This window comes from Gossypium hirsutum, chromosome D06, assembly GCF_007990345.1.
Source record: "Gossypium hirsutum isolate 1008001.06 chromosome D06, Gossypium_hirsutum_v2.1, whole genome shotgun sequence".
In the NCBI taxonomy this organism is placed as follows: domain Eukaryota; kingdom Viridiplantae; phylum Streptophyta; class Magnoliopsida; order Malvales; family Malvaceae; genus Gossypium; species Gossypium hirsutum.
Window position 1 is genome coordinate 40696167 of NC_053442.1, and position 5883 is coordinate 40702049.

The following is a 5883-nucleotide window of genomic DNA, read 5'->3' on the forward strand; positions in this document are numbered from 1 at the left end:
AAACTAAGAAAATCACCAAAAAACTTCATCATCTACATCATTTTCTCCAAACGTGAGTTTTTTTTTTCAAATTTTCGTCAAAGCTCATTTTTCTTCCATCGAAGGTAGCCATTCGACTTTCTATGAGTGTTAAATGATATCTAGTCCCTTAAACTGAATTTGTAGCCACTGAAACACATGTTTTAAATAAAAGTTAAAAATCGGGTCTTTAATGGTGAATTTTAGGTTTGTGGATAAAAACTTGGTTTTAAAGTGTTTTTCAATTGGCTTTAACATGATTAGAATGTTTCTAAACTTACTTTGAAGTTTCAATAAAGATTTCTCGAGTTTTAATGAATTTTTGAAAAATAGCCATAAAACATGTCAAAAAAGTCGATATATTAAATTGAGTAGTTTTGAATAGTTTAAAGGTTGAGAATTAGTCGTAGGTGAATTATAAGATGAACGAAATTGATTTTAGGTGAAAATATTAAGTATAGATTGAGATATTCAAATTTAAAGTTTGTTATATTATAAGTTTCGGTTACATGAGAATTTAGTTTAGGCTTATGTTTTGTATGCTTATAATGAGTCCTTGGCTGATTTTTGGATGTATTGTTGTGTGAATTTGTTGTGTTGAAGTTTCAGATTCAATAAACATTCTACGAGTAGAGATAAAGGCAAGGAAAAGCTAGTTTGAGCTTTCGGATTTTAGATGAAAGCGTACTCGGTGAGCATTTGGAATAATTACTTTTGGACATGATTCAATGCGTTATTTGGGAAGTTAGTAGTAGCCTAAACCCCTACTCTAAATTTTGAGTGTAAGCTTTCTCATGCCTATGTTTATCTTGTGAATTATATACTTATGTGAATGTGAATATGTGATATGTGGATATGATAACTATTGTGAAAGTGCAAATGTGTACATGTTATGTATATGTTAGTGACAGTGTTTTGCTAATGATGCAAATATGTAGTGATTGTGCACGGATAATCGATAAGTGATATGTGTTTGATTTCGGATATTTTGGCCTTATGATTATTGAAACCGTTGGATATATAGTTGGCATGCTATAGGATTATGAGTACTCACCTATAAGTACAATGATTTTGGGCGTTGAGGCCTTGAGACATGTTGGAGGGATAAGGGAATGTGAGCTAAGCTCCATTCAATGAGACATGTGAGGGGAAATAAGGAAAGTTTTAGCTTTATGCTTTACTTTTGGGACATGTTTAACTTTATGAGTCTATGTTTGGTGTGTTGGAGATCCGCGTATCCGATGAGTGATGATAAAGGTCACTTTTATGTTTCTTAGCTCAAGTGCCAAACTATCTTAAAATGTATATATGTGTAATGTGATATATGTCTAAATGAGTACGTGGTTGCTATGCAAATTTATCTTAAATTATGAATATGTGTGTATTGTGATTTGTTTTTATATGATATGGGACCATTATACAATGTATCTATAAACATGTTTTTGAGTATTGTGATATATACTTAAATGTTATATGATTATATGAGTATTGTGATATATGCTCAAATGTTATGTGATTATATGCGTATTGTGATATATGCTTAAATGTTATGTGATTATATGTGTAATGTGATATACGCTTAAAGGTGAATATGTTTGCTATGTAAAAGAGCTAATAATAATGCACGAGTAAGTATATTATGACACTAAATTTGGAACTGTGAAGGTGATGCTATATGGTTGTTTCATTAATGTTTGATGAATTGTTTGCATGGTAGTTGTTCTAGGCATTCACCGAGCTTGCTAAGCTCACTCACTCCATTCTTTAACCATTGCAGATAAGTAGTGTTGGTGCGAGCGGTGTGGCTTTCAAGGGAGTGATCCAAGTCGATTATTTAGCTTTTATTAGTAGGTTTTCTATGCTTATTTATGTTTGGGGAATAAAGGCAATGTGATAGGCCAATGTGATAGATTTTATACTGATTTATTAAGACATATTGGGGATTATTTGTATATTGCGTATATTGCGTATATTTGTATATAAGGCTTTTAGAACTATACCTTTGTATTTTCGAAAGTGCAGGGACTCAAAGTGTCACCTTGGTATCTATACCTTGGACCAAGTATTGATACTCATGGTGTATTTATTGATACCTTGCGAAAGGTATCGATATTTTTTGATGTTTTGAAATTTGGCGAGAAACATAATGGTAGTTTGGTATCGATTTTCTAGGTGGTATCGATACCATTTTAAGGAAATATCAATACCATAGAGGCAGTATCGATACCTATGTAACATTTTTGGAAAATTTTGCTAAGTGGTCCCAATGCTCGAGATATGTACATTTTATGTTTGTTTGTCGTATGTTAGTATGATTAAATGCTAAACTAAGCTTGCATGACTTGATATTCTCATAAATGCTAGAATAATTAAAGTAAAACAAAACTTCATGTATTTAAACTCTAATAATTACGAGGAAATTGATGTGAGTGGGTGGTGTGACATCCCGTATTCAGCTTAGCAACCAGACCGGGTATAGGGTGTTACATGGAAACTGGCTTCCGGAAGGCATCTATATTTTTACTTTTTTCTTCCATGAATTATGAAAATGGTGTTGGATGTTATTTTCGTTTGGAATTCTATGTGCCAACCCATGAGCTAAATCTTATTGGGTTGGGATTACATGATGAAACTTTTATTATCTTTAATGGTTGAAGCATAGATCCGATTTAATTTACTGTTTCATTCACTTGTTTTTATTTATAAATTGTATGCGTGCTATCTCTAGACATAGATGACTATTGGCATGCCCATAAACTAAATCTAATTTTGAAAAGGTTGGATTAATTGGATCATTACTTGCAGTAGACATAGATGATTGTTGGCATCCCTAGATATGATATGAGCAAGTACTAGACCGATACTTGTAGTAGACTCTAGACATAGAGCAATGTTCATACATATGGAAAATAATGTAGGGTATCATATTAAGGCCTATAGACACGGGTAAGATAACTTGAGGTTTTTCCTCTCAAAAGAAGCAGACCATTTTAGAACTCCTCTGAGCAATAATTTGAGTATGATTTTGCCGAGGAGTTATTGATAGTTAGGGCATATTCTTAGTAATTTCAACCATCCAAATCAACATCAAATATCATTTATTCTGTGTCGTTGTATCTTTACCATATCATTCTTAGTTATTTATTCGTTCATGTACATAATATTCCTGTAGTAATTCTCATAATTGCCATTACATTTCTACTCTTAGTTTGCCATAGCATTTCCAAGTACTCATTAATTCCACATATTGCATATATCACTATTCCTTTAATTGCCACTGCATACTTATCGTTGTTTTTGCCATAGCATTAATCGCATTTTACTATAATAACCTGACCACTTTTGTGCCTCAATCCGATCCTCATGGGAACGATACTCACTCATCACTTTATTACTTGATTCGAGGTGAATACTTGCACAAATTGCGTATCATTTCACACACAACAAGTTTTTGGCGTCATTTCTGGGTATCGACAATTTGGTGAAATTTGGTTCGGTTATTTTACTTAGTAGTTTTATTTAACTTAGTGTATTTACTTTTTACAAGTTGCCATTAGTGCATAAGAAGAGGCATTCCTACTAACAAAGAGTATCCTTTTGACCCAAAGATTGATAGAACTTTGAGAAGAAGGCGAAAAGAACTAAAAAAATGGCTAGAAATGGGAATGACCCTGTGCTCAATGCTAATCTAAATGGTCTTGGTCTCAATAATAATCCAAATGGTTAGGATGTTAATCCTCCTATTCGTCAGGTGATAGATGATCGAGACAGACCCATTTGAGAGTATGTTGTTTCAATTTTGGATTATTTGAATCTAGGGATGTCAGGCCACAAATATAAGCTCAGCAGTTTAAGTTGAAACTAGTATTTTTTCACATGTTGCAAACAATAGGACAGTTCAGTGATTACCAACTGAAGATCCAAGACTGCGTATAAGAATTTTTCTAGAGGTTTGTGACTCATTTAGACAACAAGGTGTTCCTGAAGACGCACTGCGACTTAAATTGTTTCCATATTCTTTAAGAGATCGTGCAAAAGCGTGGCTGAATGCTTTGCCGTTATGAACAGTGGCATCATGGAATGATCTTCGCCAAAGGTTTTTGCTATGGTATAATCCCCAAAATATGAATGCCAAGCTCAGAAGTGACATCATATCTATTCGACAATCAGAGGATGAAACATTATATGAAGCTTGGGAATGGTTTCAAGATTTAATTCGTAAATGTTTGATGCATGGATTTCAGCACTAGACTTAGATGGAAATATTCTATAATGGGTCGAATGTACATACGAGAATGGTAGTTGGTGCATCAGCCAATGGTACGTTTCTGGATAAATCTTACGACGAAGCATATGAGAGTTTGGAAAAGATTGCCAACAATGACTATGAGTACCCTACCACAAGATTTTGGAAGTACAAAAGAGTTGTTTGTACCATGGAGCCCGACAGAATTACTTTGTCGACAACCCATGTATCTTATTTGGCTAATATGATCAAAACAACGAATAATCCCACTACAGTTCAAGAGAAGGAATCGACCAAGTTGTTAAGTGTTTATTGCGGTGAAGACCATGTGTTTGATGAATGCCCATAAAATCCAGCATCTATGTGCTACATGGGTAATTTCAATTGGAATAATAATCCCTATTCCAATACCTATAATCTAAGGTGGAAGCAACAACCAAACTTTGGTTGGAATAATCATGGTACTGGGATTTTTCATAATGCCGGAAGACAAAATGCCATTAGAACACCACTTAGTTATAATCATCCTATGCCGAGGCAAAATGCTCAGCAAGGTCAGGTATCATCTTCAAATTCTATTGAATCATTGTTGAAGGATTATATACAAAATATAATATTATGATTAAGATTTAAGCTACATCTCTCTGACCTGTTAAAAATCAGGTGGGGCAAATAGCTAACGCTCTAAATTCAAGGCCACAAAGAGCATTGCCAAGTGATACTAAAAATTCAAGAACCCAAGGGAAGAAGCAGTGCAAGGCCATCACTCTTAGAAGTGGGACTCAGTTGGATGAAGTTGTTTAAGATGCCACGGTAGAGGAAGGCAAATCTAGTCACAATCAATAAAAGATTTTAGAGCCTACTGAGAAGCATACAACACCTGAAAAGGTAAGCAGAAAAATGTTGTGGCAGAATCAGATCATGTTGCCAACAAAAATTCCACAACAAAACAATATTAGCAACCTGAAGGACAACCACCTTTACCTTTTCCTTAACGATTCTAGAATTCTAAATAGGGTATTCAGTTTAAAAGATTTTAGATGTTTTGAAGCAACTCCACATCAACATACTGTTAGTGGAAGCTTTGGAGTAGATGCCCAATTATGTGAAATTTATGAAAGACATACTGTCAAAGAAGTGTAGATTAGGAGAGTTTAAGACTGTTGCTCTCACTAAAGGGTGCAAAACAATGTTGATGAATAAACTACCTCCAAAGTTGAAGGATCTAGGGAGTTTCACTATCCCCTATTCAATTGGAAATCATTATGTTGGTAAGGCGTTATGTGATTTAGGAGTGAGTATAAATCTAATGCCTATGTCTATTTTCAAGAAGCTAGCAATTGGAAAAGCAAGACCTATGGTTACGTTGCAACTGGCCGATCGATCCTATGCCCATTCGAAAGGTAAAATTAAAGACGTACTGGTAAGGGTAGATAAACTTATCTTTCCTACAGATTTCCTTATTTTAAAATGTGAAGCTGACCATGATGTGCAAATTATTCTTGGAAAACCTTTTCTTGATACTGGCAAGACTTTAATGGATGTGCAGAAAGGTGAATTGACCATGGGGATGAATGATCAACAGATCACATTCAATGTATTTAATGCCCTGAAATGTA

At 34.3% G+C, this 5883-nt stretch overlaps 1 non-coding gene across 1 annotated transcript; it reads right to left on the reverse strand.

Moving 5' to 3' along the window:
• Nucleotides 1–4151: 4151 nt before the first annotated feature.
• On the reverse strand, nucleotides 4152–4258 carry LOC121218917 (small nucleolar RNA R71). Its single transcript, XR_005915401.1, has one exon. It is a non-coding gene; the product is annotated as a small nucleolar RNA R71 (small nucleolar RNA).
• Nucleotides 4259–5883: the final 1625 nt, after the last annotated feature.